This window comes from Neovison vison, chromosome 13, assembly GCF_020171115.1.
Source record: "Neovison vison isolate M4711 chromosome 13, ASM_NN_V1, whole genome shotgun sequence".
NCBI classification, from domain to species: domain Eukaryota; kingdom Metazoa; phylum Chordata; class Mammalia; order Carnivora; family Mustelidae; genus Neogale; species Neogale vison.
Genome location: NC_058103.1, coordinates 132,765,961 through 132,782,793, shown reverse-complemented (window position 1 = coordinate 132,782,793; position 16,833 = coordinate 132,765,961). Strand labels below are relative to the sequence as shown.

General features: G+C 42.1%; 1 protein-coding gene across 3 annotated transcripts in view; it reads left to right on the top strand.

Moving 5' to 3' along the window:
• Positions 1–16,833, top strand: part of FAM189A1 (family with sequence similarity 189 member A1) — a 489,761-nt gene that overhangs the window by 24,326 nt on the left and 448,602 nt on the right. The window contains exon 1 of one of the 3 annotated variants that reach the window (XM_044231810.1): positions 1,516–1,533. The exons of the other annotated variants lie outside the window; for them this stretch is intronic. The gene's annotated coding sequence lies outside the window, so the exon portion shown is untranslated. Of the gene's footprint in view, positions 1–1,515; positions 1,534–16,833 lie in introns of those variants that run through there. 3 annotated transcript variants of the gene reach the window in all.

Sequence of the window (16,833 nt, the reverse complement as noted above, 5' to 3'; positions counted from 1 at the left end):
GTAGCTCCCTGCACCACCGCCGTCCACGCTCCCTCTTCCCTTCCCTCTGCCCCTCTTGCAAGATGCCCGCGCACCAACCTCCACCTTTCAGGGATGGGTGGATATACAAGGGCCCATCATCCCCTGGAACAGGTGGTTGTTTAAGAAAAGTCTGTGGCATGACCAGAACAACTTCCCTGAGCCTGAATTTTATTATCTGTGCCAAGTGGGGCTTGAATCCGAGTTCTGTTTCTAAACCAGACTATGCTCTGGACAAGTAAAATTCCAGAAAGCCGTCATTTTACCCATTCAAATGATCCCAGTGTATAAGAGCATAACATTCAACATTCTAAAATATGCAGAAGCAGTAGGCACAGATTTCTAGGCAGCAGGGCTAGCCCGTGATTTCTGGGTTCTCAGGTAAGGGGGAAGCAGTAGGGACTTGGTTGTTCATGGTGCATGTGAGGAGGGGAGGGGCTCTTTTCTCATGGTCCAAGCAGTGGAACACGGTCACTGCAGCAGATCCTATAAATGAATTGTGATTTGTTCCCCTTTGGTCCCAATGAGTGCTATACACTGCCCGTCACGGTAACGTTGAGTGGGTGTGGACATAAAGCAGTCCTGCCAGCCTCTCCTGTCCTGGGCGTCCCATGGTGATCCTGGATCCTGGGGGGGGGGCAGCTTCATTTCACCCACTGTCTCTTGAGTGGGCTCTCTTAATTACCTAGATGCAAGTATGTGGGTGGCTTTGTGGGCAGTGGGAGAGGGGCCAGTGATGGGAATTGTGTGTGTTTCCATGGCTGCTCTGCTCCTTGTGACCCTTGATCCTGAAGCTGGTTGCTGGGAATGGGGTAGATCAGTTTTTATGTGGTTCTGGGCTTTTAGAGAAAGAAACCAAAACCCCACCTTTGTTCCCTGAGAGACACAGTTAGGGTCACCTAACTGTGGTGTGGATCTGAGTCTGTTGGCCTTAAAGAGCTCTGGGAAGCCCAGTGGGAGCTCACTCTATAGGAAGCCAGAGACCCTGCCATAACATGGGGACCCAAGGGGAATGTGGTAAGTGGCAGTTGGGGGGATGTGGGGCTGGTATTGGGGCCAGCTGTGGAACTGAGGAGCTTTCTGGCAGATTTCTGACGTAACACAGTATCTTAGAAAGACTAATCATTCACATTTGTGTTCTTTATAAAGAAGTGAAGCTAGCTCTTAATGTGCGGGCTCGTCCGTAGTGAGGAGCTGGCGGGTTATTTGCAGGCAGACAAACTTGTGAGCTCAGAGGAAGGAACATACTGTGTGTTATGCACTCCCAGGTGTTCAGGGGCAAACAGCCAGCCTTTGGCCATGGGGTGGAGGGCTTTGGGGCCTGAGCTGGGTGTCCCAGTTTGCACCCTATGATGACATAGCTTCCCAAGTTGAGTCACACTGGGAATGGCTGACAAGAGGGGATGTGCACAGCACCCATGTGGGGAGCTGACGTCCAAGTGTGGGACGAGGGAGCCGCCTGTGTAGGGCTGAAGCCAGGAGAGAGAGAACGTCAGAGGACAGAGCCTTGAATGGGTAAGAGTGATGGAAAAATTGGAGAAGTTGGGAGAGCCAGAATGTGCAGGAGTCCGCCAGCTAGGCACCTTGAAAGATCTTGCAAGAAAGGCTCAGAGTAAATGTTTTTATTACTGTTTGCAAAAATAGTTCCTTTGTGGGGGAAGCATGCCAGAGATCTGGGGGTGTTGTGATGGGGAGTGAGGGCAGAAGCGGAGGTGAAGAAGGAATTGTTCCATTTGTGAGTAGGGGTGTGTCTGACCTACTCAGGGCTGCCCACATCATACTGAGCTCTGGAAAGAGGAAACATTGGATAAGTAGGCTGCCCTCGGGGGTAAATCGGGAGGGCTTGGTACACATCTTTTCTCTGGTTCTGAGTTGATTGGGCAAGTGTGAGCTTGGCTGGAGTGGGGGATCTGAGAATGGGTGGAGATCCAGAAGACCAGTGTGGTTCCGGATAACCACAGTGGTATCTCTCTGGCTGCCATGGAAGTGCTGGCTGTGTGTAGAATGGGGTGTCTGCTGTGGGGTTTTATAGGTTTCCCTGTACTTAATAATATGTAGAACGTATATGAACACAATTTCATATTTTGTTGTTAGACCTTTTCTTCTTAAAAAACTGTTTTTTTTTTAATTTTTTTTTTTTTAATTTAAAACCCATGGGGTTAGTTTTTGAAAATACAGAGACTCCCCAAAGAGAAAACAAACCTTCCTGGCAATCTTGATTCTCTCTTTGGAGAGAAACTGTCACAGCCCAGAGAACCCCTGTGGGCGTTTATCAGACAAAAGGGAAACTGGTCCAGGAGCTTGTTGGAAAAAGTGATTCAGAGAGGTACAAAATGAGAAGTCACAGCCTTCCTCCTCTCCCAGAGGTGTCCCTGAGGAAAGAGGGTTTCTTTCAGACCAAGGGTGAGTCAGAGGGAGAGATGCTGTGTGTACTGTTCTCTTTCTTGCTATCATGTATCTTGTGGCTTTTTGTGTATATGGCTCAACTGCTTTTTCTAAAATCTTCATGGTGCTCTTTTGAATGACTACAGCATAATTTATTTAATAAGCTCCTATTGATTCTACACTGTGGTGATTTTCATTTCTGTGAGAATGTACTTGAAAGCGTATGCTGGCTTGAGGAAGAATCTTCGCAGGACATTGCCTAGCCAACACATTTCTAGGTCGAGGGGTACCTGCATTTTAGACTGATGTAGATTTTGTGAATTCCACCCCCAAATGGGCATCAGAAAGTAAGAAAATCTCAAACCCTTTAGTGGTCTCTGCTCCATTGTTATGTCCTCAGAGAGGCCTGTGTTGACCACCCTATTTTAAGAGCATTTCCTACTTTGTTATCTTGATTTTTATTTTCCTTCAAAACACCTATGCTGACCTGAAATAGTTTGTCTGTGTCACTAAAATCCAAATCCCATCAAGATAAGGGTTTTTTTTATAGCATTTAACAGGCCATCTAAAGCCTGGCCTGCTGTGGACCTGTAGGCACTCGCTCTACGTTTGTTAAATGAATTAATGAATGGACTTTGATACATTATGTTTTAAAATGTGTTAGGGCTGTTCCTTGGTTCTTTCTTTTTTTTTTTTCCCCTTGTTCTTTTTCACAGAATTTACTTGCAATTCTGGTTACTCTAACTGCATATCCCATTATCCCCAAAGCTAACAACTGAAAATAGGTATTTTATTTTGCTCATGAGTTTTTCAGTGAGGAAGTTGGATGGGCTCTGCAGGCTAATTCTTGTCTCGTGTGATTGTGTCAAATGTTGGCTGGGGCTGGAGTCATCCGAAGGCTCGACTGGGCTGGATATGCTCATTCATGGGCTGGCCATTGTTCCTGGCTGGCAGCTGAGCCGAGCCATGGGTGTAGTTGTGGCTTCTTCAGCCTTGTGGTCTCAGGGTGGTTGGACTTCCTACATTATGGCTACTCCCCTCAGAGTAAGTGGTTCCAAGAACACCAGGTGGAAGCCGATGGCTTTTTCTAGCCTGGTCTCAGAAGTCCCACGGTATCATTTCCTCTGCATGCTATTGGTCAAAGCAATCACAAGCCTGCCTGCATTCAAGGGGAAGGACGGAGCCCCTGAGTCTAGATGGGAGTGGAGGCCTCATTGCGTTATAAAAAATCAGGTGGGGTGGGCGATATTGTAGGGACTGTCATCAGAAAGCACAAGCTGTCACACCTGGTAATTGTCACATGTCTGTTTTTTCAGCATTACCATTGGTATTATTTTGTCAATTTCCAAAATGATTCTAGAGCCTCTTGGTATTTTACGAGGTTTGCAGTGAATTTGTGAATTAATTTAGGGAGAATTTTAATTAATGACTTTATAGTATTGGATCTTCCTGTGCAAGGACATGGTATGACTTTTCCTTTCTTCTTTGTGCCCCATGGGAGAGCTGTCACGTTTTCTGCATAGATGTTCAGCTCAGTCTTCTTATGTCAATTCTCTGCTGTGCCATTCTTTCCAGGCGTTATTGTCAATGAGCTCTTTTCAGCCCATGTTGTCTATTTTTGTTTATACGAAGAGAAGATATTTTTGAATTTTATAAATTGTTTGCTATTTCTAACAGTTTTTTAAATTGGATTCTCTTGTACTTTCTGGGTGTATCCTGTCATTTGCCAATAACACTTATGTTGTGTCATCTGCACTTGATATCACAGATATATTGGGTCCTAATTTTATCACCCCAAATGGTTTATCTTTTGAGGTGCACTTTTTCTGTTTTTCTTTTTTCTTTTTTAATTTGGGTGTGTCTATATAGTGTTTCCTTTCTAGTACATTGGATTATTTAGAGTCTGCTTTTAGTTTTTCCTGTGATTACTCATCTAAACCTATGCATTTATATACAATGTTCTGTTTCTATCTATCATATCTTTGTATCTATCATTTTCTTGTTATAAAATTGGAAAAAAAGGGACACCTGGGTGGCTCAGTTGGTTAAGCATCCACCTTTGGCTCAGGTCATGATCCCAGGGTCCTGGGATCGAGTTCTGCATTGGGCTCCTTGCTCAGTGGAGAGCCTGCTTCTCCCTCTGCCTCTCCTGCTCCCCCTGCTTATGCACTTGCTCCCTCTCTCTCTCTCTCTCTCTCTGACAAATGAATAGATAAAATCTTAAAAAAAAAGAAAGTGAAAAAAAAACCCCTACATTTTCCCTTTTATCTCCTGAGTTTTATTTCTCATATTCTTATTTTAGTTGCTGTTGTTGTTATATTTTACCTTTACAGACCAACCTGCAAGCTCTTGTTTCTAGATTTACCAGTGTTAGGTCCCATCTTGGTTCTCAAGGAGAGTGAATCCCCTCTAAGACGCACGAGGAAATGAATGCATTTGTCCATCTTCCCATTTCCCACTCCATGCTGTCAATTCAGATGACTGTTGCTTTTACATTGTCAAGTTTAAACATTTCCCATCTGTAACCGTAGGAAAAAGAGTGTTTTTTTTTTTTTTTTTAACTTTCCTCTCTGCAGGAGTCACAGCATTTTTTTTTTTTTTTTCCATCTCTGGGGTGACATGGAGGTGTTAGGGAGAATTCTATTTAGTCTCTGGAAGTTACCTTCAGCTGTTTCCCTTCTGTTCCTCTCTAAGTTGGTGGCTCTTAGTGAGATTGTTCAGGATTTTATTTACTTGCTTCTCCCTTGCTTCCTGCTTCCAAGGAGGGTGGAGCTGGGGGCTATGAGGACCTGGCGTGTAGAGCAGAGGCGTGGCAGCCCCTTTGCTCAGTTGTTAGATTTTGGGGAAAAGTTATTTTGATATCACTTTTCATTCTGTCATCCTCTTATTTTTTTTTTTCTGTAAAGAGGCGTTGACAATTCTGTACATATTGCTTAAGTGCAGGAGTCCTACCATTTTCTTTTTAATAGAAAAGAACCATTTAGATTTTTTAAAAATTAAGACTTCGATAGAGAAGAATTGTATCCTGTCACTCATTGTGAGGTTTTACTTGGTCTTAGCCAAAAGGCCAAGAAGCAATTCATAGTGAAGTTTCACACAGAAGGTCTCTTTACTCTGAATATAGCTACTGTATCTTCTAAGCATGTGGATAGTAAAGTACACAGGTGGTATATGAGTCAGGATTCTTGGTTGCAAAAAACAGAGTCCATTTTATCCAGCTTCAGAGAACTCCATAGCAAGGACCAGTGTCAAGACCAAAGCACTGGGCTAGGACAAGTGTAGATAGCTTTGCAATCACCATTTAGCACAGACACCCCAGTTGCTTGGCTCCAATGCCAGCAGTTCTGCCACTATTGCCTTCTTCCCTCCTCCGTTTGTGCCCATTGTCTCACACTGCTCACCTAACAGCAAAACTGAGTCAGGAGCCTGAGCCCTTGCTGCCAGGACAGCTGGATGAGGTCTTACTTCTCTTGGGGACATTCTCCAGATGTAGGAAGGGTGTTCAAATGATGCTAGGCGGCCACAAATCTAACAAAAACTACTACTATAATAGTGTTCTCTGTAGTCCCAGGGGAGGGAGTGCACCAGCGAGGAGAATGCACCAGCCTGGAGTTGAGGGAACTTGATTGGTCCCATGATTTCTCCTAATTATTAGCTCTGTGGCTGTGAGCAGAAAATTTACTCTCTTTGACCTCAAGTTCCTCATCAGCAAAGAAGGGCTCAGGAAGTGTGGTGTTTCACCGCCCTTCCAGCATGTGTAAGACACTATGTAAATCTTGGCTGTGTGCATGGATGAATGAGTCTGTTATCGGATGGCCTTGGAGAAAGATAAATGGGCACAAAGAGACCTTGGGATAAGGTGGGTTAACTTCTGGTTATGAATTTTGTTTTAAATTAGAGTGGTTTGAAAGTCCTGGAAATTCTTCAGATTTTAGCTTTTTTTTTTTTTTTAGGTTAATTTATGGCAAGAACAAGGAAGTAAAAAGTTATCAAAAAAGCTTCAGTGAAAATGAATTATTAATGATTATGTTAGCATTTCGAACATTAGAATTTTTATTTGCTTTGGTAACTGTCAGACTTCAAGATATGATAACATCCAGATAAAATAATGGGAAAGATCCTTTCCTAAGTGAGTTAAATTATTTATAATACTTGCTTTTGCAGTAGATGGACTAAATGGTATTTATTGAGTGAGTACCCAGAGGAGCATAGACTCTCCATCATCTTTGATAGGATTTGCTCATTGACTATCAACTCAGTTTTAATTATGTGTTGGCTTTCCCTTAATTTTATATTTCTTGGTTAAGATTAGGAGAAAGTGCAGGCAGAATATTTCTTATTTGTTCTGTCTTCCTCAGATGAGTATTGTAAAGTTATCCTATATCTAAAGACCTCTGTGATTTTTACGTAAGGGTTGTTAGGAATATATAGCAGATAAAGAGTGGAGCTACATCCTCATAGCAAATCTAGGTGTGTCTGATGATTTCATGCAGGTTAGCAGAGGGATAGTATCTGTGAGGTTGAGAAACAACCACAGGACTATGATCTCTGCTGATGATGCCTCACAGAATCCATTTCTCCTTTGTTACCTCCATTTCCCTTCTCTGTTCTTAAGACTTACTTTACCCCTAACTCCTGGTAAGTTTGACCTAATCATTGTATCCTACTGTCTTGCCATACCAACTGTTAAAGGAAAATACCCACTTTCAGTCACTGTGAGAGTGAATTCCAGGACCTGAATGGAAGTTTCCTGAAGAAATGCTCTCTCCTAATAATGAATTTAGGAGACTGGAGACCACCTCAGACATTTACATAAGAGGGAAGCCTGAGGGTTTCGGTGTGAACCCCAAGGATGAAGCTGATGCCCCTAAAGCGGAGCAGAAGGTAGAAAACACTTGGGACTCTAGTGACATTGAGTTCCTGGTTTAAGCATGCCCCGAATATCACAGTAATCTCTGAACTCTTCAGTTATGGAAGCTAGTAGGTTCTCTTTATTTTATGTGTGAATGTGTGATTGACTATTTCAACAGCACACAGATAAGAGAGTAATGCAACAGATTCCCATCTTTTATAATGAAAATAATAAATTTTCATTATATTAAATATTATTTCATTATGTTAAATATTTATATTAAAAAAAAGTACAGTTTTTTCACCCCAGAGAACTAAAGCATAGCAAATAGTGTTAGAGGTACCTTCTGATTCTTCTGTACAGACAGCCTCCAACTTATGATGGTTGACTTACAATGTTTCAACTTTATGATGATACAAAAGTGATATGCATTTAATAGAAATTGTACTTTGAGTTTTGATCTTTTCCCAGGCTAGCAATGTGTGGTAGGATACTCTGGGAATGACAGCGAGCCCTAGATCCCAGTCAGCTCTGCGATCCCAAGGGTTGAAACTGGCATACTTAACCACCATTCTGCACCTGTATAACCATTCTGTTCTTCACTTTCAGTACAGTATTCAGTAACTACATGAGATATTCAACACTTTATAAGAATACAGGCTCTGGGGGCACCTGGGTGACTCAGTTGGTTGGGCGACTGCCTTCGGCTCAGGTCATGATCCTGGAGTCCTGGGATCAAGTCCCACATCGGGCTCACTGCTCAGCAGGAAGTCTGCTTCTCCCACTGACCTCTCTCCTCTCATGCTTTCTCTCTTTCGTTGTCTCTCTCTACCTTTCTCAAATGAATAAATTTAAAAAAAATTAAAAAAAAGAATATAGGCTCTGTGTTGGATGGTTTTGCCCAACTATAAGCTCATATAGGTGTTCTGAGCACATTTAATGTGGGCTAGGCTAAGCTATGATGTTTGGTAGTTAGATTTATTAAATGCATTTTCGACTTACAATATTTTCCATTTACAATAAGTTTGTTGGGACGTAACATCACTGTAAGTTGAGGGAGATATGTGTATCCTTTCTCCTTTAATAATTTTGGCAGAGTATGTGGCAGAGTATGACTTCCCTGGTCCCCTGCCCCCCTTTTTCAGTAATATAGTGTGCCCTTTCAATATAGTAGTTAATTTAATTTTTAAAAACTGTGGTTAAATACCTATAACATAAAATTTATCATTTTTTGGTGTATAGCTCCATACAACTTCCTATTCCCCCCACCCCTCAGTCTCTGGCAACAACCATTCTACTTTTTGTCTCTGAATTTGACTACTCTAAGTGCCTCATTTAAGTGGAATCATACATATTTGTCTTTTTGTGACTGATGTATTACCCTTAGCATAATGTCCTCAAGGTTTATCCATGTTGAGCATCTGTCAGACTTCCTTCATTTCTAAGCCTGAATAATATTGCATTGTATGGATGGATTGCATTTTGTTTATTCATTCATCCCTTTATGGACACTGGGGTTGTTTCTACCTTTTGGCTGTTGAGAATAATGCTGCTGTGAACATGTGTGTACAGGTATGTCTGAGTTCCTGTTTTTGCTTCTTTTGCATATATACTCAGAAGTGAAATTGCTGGGTCATATGGTAATTCTGGTTTTAATTTTTTTGAGGAACAGTCTATTGTTTTGCACAATGGCCGCACTGTTTTACATTCCCACCAGCAGTACGCAGGATTCCAGTGTCTTTGTGTTCTTGCCAACACTTGTGACTGCTTGATTGACTGATTGATGGCAGTCATTCTGATGTGTGAGGTGATACTTCATTGTAGCTTCAGTTTGGATTTTTCTAATGACTGGGGATGTTGACCATCTTTTCTTGTGTTTATTGACAATTTGTAGATCTCTTTGGAGAAATATCTATTCAGATATTTTGCTTATTTTAAAAACTGAGTCAATATATAGTTTTAGGTATTTTCTTTTCCTCCTTTTTTAACCTTTGGGAGTGTCTGCATGGATTATAGTTTTTATTAGCTGTTTTTGTCCCTTCCCCACCTTTCCCCTTCCCGGATTCCTATTATACTTAGGTTGGACCCTCTTTGCCTATCTTCTCTATGGCTTTCTATCTTTCTCTCTTTCATTTCCTTTTTATTATTTTTTCCTCTTTTCCATGTCCCAATTTTATTACCTGCATTTATAGGTAGGATAGGTTTCTAGGTTCATCACTCTGGCATTCCTTCTGTGGTTTTTCACACCATGGCAGGTACTTTGGCCAATTATTTGGTGAGATTTGTCTCCTTTTCTCTTGTCTGCCACTTGTATCTGGTCCTTCTCTCCTTCCTTTGCCCCTGTTAGTCATACTTCCAATTTGGTTTCTACTCCTAGTAGTTTTGTCTTGTGAATTGGATCTGAAGAACCCCTTCAGTGTCATTGTTGTTTTATACTGGCCCTGGCACTTCACAGTTATTATCTTTCGGTGATTTTGGAGATTTTTTGGTTTCCAGGGTCTGCAAATGTTTTATTACTTCTCTTCTACTGCCTTACACCTTACATTATTTTTATCTTAAAGAAGATGTTTCTTTTCCTTTTGCAGTGTCATGGGTTAGGGCTTTCCCTTGGGCATTAGAGTTGTTAATTTTGGTACCATTTCAGGCTTTATGGTTTGAATTTCCTATATCAAGTGATCCCACAGTTTGTCATATCAGAAGTACCTAAATTGCATTGTTTAGATAGCATGGGTCTGTGATGAAGGCAGCAATAGCCTCATCAAGTTGTTGATTCTGTTTGTGAAATATCACTGTCTGGTAATGATTTAGAATCATTACATATACTTTCAGTGTTTCCTGAGGTTGAATGCATTTTTTTCTCAGGTGAGCACAGTCAAGGACACCAATCTTAAACATGTTAAACAATGCTTGGATATACTTAGGAATAACATCAGAAGCTATTTTCAGTTGTTTATTAGTGGGAGGTTGAGTTTACAGTACCCATATATGACTTAAAAAATCTGTATTCCACCTTCATTCAGAAGAGTTTACAGTGGGTTAATAATACACTGTGAGAGACAAGGTGGCCTTCAATAAGTACCTTCAATGTGGCAAAAATGACTTGGTTCATCACATAAATTACTGTAGCATAAAACCTGTGATGTACCTTCTGGTTACAAAGACCACTCTTTATTAAGCAGCATCTTTTTAGAAAAAAGAACTACTATAATAAGTGTAGTTTCCATAGGCTCTCTAACCATTAGTAGGTATCCCCAACATTTATCCCCAGTATCATACCATTTCAACTTCAGTATCACAAAGTTTGAGTTGTAAGCTCTCTTCTCATTCACAGTATAATAATTTTTTGTTATCTCTTTGGCTATTGATGGTTTTATTGGCAGCCTTTATCAAGATGCTTTTTGCTTTTCTTCCTCCATGCTCATGTTCTTGACCTCTCGTACCCTTCTGGGATGGACAGCATAATTTTAAGGCATATTGAAAATTACCAGATACCTGCATTTCCTCTTTGGTTAAGCCCTGAATTTTAGTTTTTACATATTGTATTATGTATCTGTGGAAATTAAACAGCTGTTCTGGAAAGTCAGCTGGAACTTTGGACAGAGAAGTGTCACAGTGGATCCGTCAGTCCCATTGACCTGTCCTGACTTTGAGCATTTTATGATGTACCCAAAAGATTTGGCATTTGTTGCTTATTTTAATTGTACAGCTTAGCCATGTGAAAGACAACCTTCTGTCCACACAATAATGTTTAGTTTTAGTTCTGTATCATCGTGTAATCTTTTTGAAGACATTTGTTGGGACGGTAGGTATTCAAGTTTAAGTGTACGTTCAAGCACCTGGTACCACCAATGCAGTTATATGTCACTAGGAATTGAAACCTTTGATGCCTGGTTAAGTTTATACCTTCACAGGCAGGCACAGCTGCTAGTCAGTTTAGACCACTGCCTGGCGGATAGTGGATTTCTTTTGAGAGTGATTGCATGAGGCACCTCAACATCGGGAGAAGAAACATTGGGATTAGCCTGAGGTAAATTCAGTGCTGTCTGCTCCGATCAGACATAACACCATACTCCAGAAAATATCTCTTCTGCTGATTTTCCTGGGGAATTATGAATAATTGTAGGGAAAGTTTCCTTAGTTTGAGCTGACTCTGAAGCAGTCTTCTGCTGATGGGTAGCCGGTCTTGGCTAGCATTAGTTATTCAAAAAACAATGTCTATTTTTTTATTTGAAAAAATTAAATGAAATTTAAACAGTATAGTAAAATATCCATAACATAAAATTGACCATCTTAGCCATTTAAGTATATAGTTTGGTGTTAAGTACATTCACACTGTTGTGAAATCTACCTCCAGAACTCTTTGCATCTTGCAGAAGTGAAATTCCATACCCATTAAGCAACAAATCCTTTTTTTTCCTTCCCATAGCCCCTGGCGTCCACCATCCTACTTTCTGTCTGTATGAATTTGATTACTAACCATGAATTATTTTGTTCCATGTGCCAATTAATAGTTAATGTGCAAATGTCCTTTCTCTAATATCTGTTTATTTGGCTTGGAAAGTGTTCTGATCCTTCCTTCTGCAGTATTACTGTGTTTTGCAAAATTAATAGGTTCCTTAAAGTGCCATGTATCAATTTTTAATATTTAATTGTATTGAATAAAATCATCCAGAATAAAGATGTTTTAATAAGTAAATACAAATTTATATAAAATATATGAAATTAAATAAAAATATTTAAAAGTTAGCTTTAATAGAATGTGTTCTGTAAACTCCTCTACTAAATTAGCCCCCATTTATTGAAAATATGAGTAATCATGGTGAATGAAGAACAAAGGGAATAGAAATTTGAGACTGTTATGTTAATAGAATCAAGACAACCTTGTTGGTTACTTTCATTATGAAAGTCAGATTGCAGATTTGAAAAAAAAAATTGGAGGGGGGAATTTTTTGCTCTTTTTTCTAAGACATGTGATAGGTTTCTGAAGCTAAGTTTTAAATTCTTTGAGAAAGTCAAACACAGCAATTTTTTTCTCCACCAGATAACTTTGAAGAGAAAATGAAACCTATCTCCTCATCAAGTTCCTAAAACCAATTATGTCATGCATTAGAATCAAGGCTATGACCTGTGTCAGTAGCAATGTGAGCCTCTGGAGGTGTGTCCCAGGAGCAGGGGTCTACTTCAGGTTCAGAGGCACAGGGGGGGGTCCTCTGGTTTCTGCAGCTTTAGTGGACGGTCATGGTTTGCTCAGCCTATACCCAGCTCCTATTGTAAACCATATGTGACCAAGTGTAGAGAGTATCTTTGAAAGTAAGAAGTTACTCCTGGGAATATAGCCCAAATAATTAAAAACAGGAACTTGAAGGGGTATTTGTACCTGCTATTCATAGTAGCATTATTCCCAGTAGTCAAGGTGGAAACAACCATGTGTCCACTGATAGATGGAACGGCCAACAAATGTGCTCTGTGCATACAATGGAATATTATTTAGTCTTAACACAGAAGGAAATTCTGACACCTGCTACGACATAGATGAACCTAGAGGACATTATGCTGGGTGAATGAAGCCAGTCACAAAAGGACAACTACTGTATGATTCCAGTTATATGAGGTTCCTAGAGTTGTCATTATAGAGACAGAAAGTTGGGGCCTGTGGGGAGAGGGGACTCTGGGGTATTAGTGTCTGAAGGTTTCAGAGTTTCAGTTTTGCCAGATGAAAAAAGTTCTGTGGGTGAACGGCGGTGATGGTTGCCTGCCAATTTCAATATACTTCATGACACAGAACTGTATGTTTAAAATTTTTTTAATTAAACTTCTGAAAATTCAAAAAATTAATCATTAAAAGAAACCCAAGAAGTTAGGGACATTATTTGAATGAGATAAAAATACAGTGCACCTTACCAATTAAAACCAAAAGCAGGAAAACCACCTCATTCAGGAAATTATAGAAGAGTAAAAGATGAGGGCTTTTATTTTTTTTTAAAGCCTATTTTGCTTTCATGTATGTGTATTAATTCTGATTGTGTCAGCCCTAGTCAGCCATGTAAGACCCACTTCTCTCATTTCCTGCTGTTCCTGGATAAACCTGCCCTTTACCTGGCCTGGGAGGCCCCTTTCATCTGGCCCCGTGACCCGCCCCCTCAGACCATCCTGTGCAGCTCCCCTGTGACCAGCTACAGTGGCCTCTCGACACCCCCCAAACCCTGTCTCCCTTCAGGTACAGGACATTTATGTTTCTTCTTCCCTCTGTCTAGAAAACATCGTAATCCTCTTTTCTAAGACTGAGGTATGTTATTCTTCTCTGAAGTTAGAGTCCAAGTTCCTATAACTCCTTGTCTTTTGGTTGTTTTCTTTGACCCCTGACCCTTCCTCTTGCTGTAAGAACCCCAGCCTTCCCCTCACCCACCCCATTCCCTGGCCTACCCAGGCCTGCTCTCCTGCACTGCCCTCTCTCCTTGCTCTCTCTTCTGTTGCACTCCTTTTGTGACCTGAAATTCCATTTCACCGATTCTTTGTCTTTCTCCCTCTGGAGCATAGGGTCCCTGAGGCAGGGGTCTGGGTCGGTGAATCCACTCCTGCCTCTAGAACCAGATTTGGTCAACAGCAGATGTTTAGTAGGGATTTACAGACTAACCCAATGAGCAGATGGAATGAGCCTTGCTTCCTGCAGGCTTACTACTCTGTGTCTACTGTCTGGTTTCCAGAAGTGGGTCTGGTGGGTCCAGTGGGTCTTTGTCAGTTTGTGATGCCTTTTATAGTCAATAGAGGTCTGTGAATACCTGGTGGTTTGTGATCATCAGGCCAGGAGCCATGTCGATACCCAAGAATGGCTCTGGCTTTGTCATCTTGAGATGCCAGCTGGATTCTTTTTAATGGGCTTTGTTATTTTAAAAAATATTTTCCTCACATCCTCAGTCAGATTGTATGCCTAGCCCAGTGGTCTCTAGAATATCATTAGGATAACTATTCAAGGCTGTAGGGCTACTTTGTTGTCTGCCTTTCACTTATTTTATTTTATTATTATTATTTTTAAAGATTTTATTTATTTATTTGACAGACAGAGATCACAAGTAGGCAGAGAGGCAGGCAGAGAGAGAGAGGAAGCAGGCTCCCTGCTGAGCAGAGAGCCCGATGCCACCAGGCTTGATCCCAGGACCCTGAGATCATGACCTGAGCCTAAGGCAGAGGCTTTAACCCACTGAGCCACCCAGGCGCCCCTGCCTTTCACTTAATTTAAGGGTTTTTTTTTTTATACTTGTGTTGGGAGAAAACTGTTAAAAAGTCCAATGGTATCGTCTCTCTGAGCCCTGGTTGGCTTCAGCACTTTCTGGATCACACTGCTGAGGGGGAGGTCACATGTGCAGTTCGTAGGGTTACATCATTTTACAAATGGCATCTTAACTGCTTAGGAACAAGATGAAGGGGGGCGCCTGGGTGGCTCAGTGGGTTAAGCCGCTGCCTTCGGTCATGATCTCGGGGTCCTGGGATCGAGTCCCACGTCGGGCTCTCTGCTCGGCGGGGAGCCTGCTTCCTCCTCTCTCTCTCTCTCTGCCTGCCTCTATGCCTACTTGTGATCTCTCTCTGTCAAATAAATAAATAAAATCTTTAAAAAAAAAAAAAGAACAAGATGAAGGAAGAGCTGGCAATTACTTTTATGATATCAAGGAATTACAGGTGGCAAGCAAAGTCTTAGGCCTTTCTCTCCTGACACGTTATAACTCTTGATGTATTATTTTAAGATGGCCATATTACCATAAAAGTAAACACGTATCTACCAATCTTGGCTTGGCTTCCCCCTGTGGACTTGATGTTCCCCATTCTCTTGGCTGGTGCCTGGAAACAATTTCATCCAGCCCTGGTGGGTGAAAACAGAGTTGACAGATTTGCATTTGAATGCCCTTCAGTGGCCTTTTTGAGGTCTCTTTTCTTCCATCAAAACTGGAAAACTATGGCTAGGGCTCCCAGAAAAGCTGGGGTGTCAGGAAATGTGGGGTGGGGTGTCAGGGAAGGGCTGTGGGCTTTTGCTGTCAGGTGTGACTCAGACGAAGGAGTCCCCTTGAGGCCACAGAGCACCTGACCAACTGGCCTGCCCTAGCCACACTTGCTCAGACCTTGTCTTGGGAGACAGCGACTCAGGGCAGAGGGAGAACAGCAGTGGCAGCAAGCCTCTGCATCATGGTGGGCTTCCCTGGCAGTATGTACTGTGATGGCACAAGGGTGTGCCCGCGTCCAGCTCTAGGAGTGCCATCTGTTGTCCAGAGCCAGCACTGACTCCCCTCCTTCCCTGGGCAGGACTTTGTAGCCCTCAGGATTTCCTTTTGCCTTGCTAGGGATTTTGTAAGCCGTCCAGCATTCTTTAGGCAAGTTACATTTTCCACTTTGCTCAGCCAACCTGCATTCTTTTGCTGGCAAACAAAAGCCCGGAATAATACCAGGTTGGAGTAAGAAGTGGATTCAGTGAGCCCACAATATGGGCAACGGGGGCAAGGCATCTGGGTCTGAGGATTCACCCAGGTGGGGGAAGAAGGCTGGGCAGTTCAGCCGAGATCGAGTGATGATGAGTTTCTGACAGTTTGTGGGAGGCAGAGGGGTGCCAAGTACTGAGATTATTTCCTCTGATCACCCAAAGCAAGACGTGAACCTGAAGGCCCTGAAGGGAGATGGAAGAGGAGGAGATGTCCAAGGAAGTCAGGGACTGGGGGAGAAAGGAGCTGGTTGCTTCTCATGGTTTGTCAGTTTAGGGAACATGGAGGATGAGCCCAGGGTCTTCAACTTTCTGCTTTTGCCATGGCCTGATCATGAAGAATTTTCTATGATTGCACTGAAACGGGCAGTGGGTCAAAGTGTGACCCCTCTGGTTGCTGACCCCACTAGCAGGTCTGTTCACAGCCTTGTCTGGCTCTTGATTGAGGAAGACTGTGATGGACTGTGGAGGAAGGTTTGGAAGACAGATCACAGCAGGTCCTGGTCCCCCTCACTTGAACACCACACCTGGGAAGTCAGTTTCCTCGTGCTTACATCCCACCCCCCCTTATATCCAGACTTGAGTCAGAGCCCAGCAAGCAAGGTGGGTTAGTGTAGCTGTTATTACAAAGTCCACAAGGAGAAAGCTTTCATACCAACTGAACTTGGATTTTGCTGATTTACATAGGTGCAGATTTAGCTAATGTATGCATAAGTGGAAGCCAAGGGTGCTAAAGGAAGGAGGGACAGACATAATTTTAGGTTACACCAAATTTATCAGTGTGGGTGTGCTTCCTCCAAAAAGAGCTTAAATCCCACATTGATCTTTAATCCATTGACTCTTTTATCTTTCCATGTCCTTTGTTCCCTCATAGCCTCACTTCCTTCCTTACCCAGCCTAATTTCTTCCAACTTGCTTTCTGAGGTCAATCATTTTCATACCTCCATTGTTTGCCCCTTTATCTCCCTTCCTCTTCTCTTACTTCATTATACATTTTTGGCAAAACCCCAACCCCGTTGGATCCAACTCTTTGCTTACTCCATGCGTGAATCTGCCCAGCTGTATGTGGCTGGTACAAAACACAAGACCATGCTAGGTGGTCTAAATGACCACG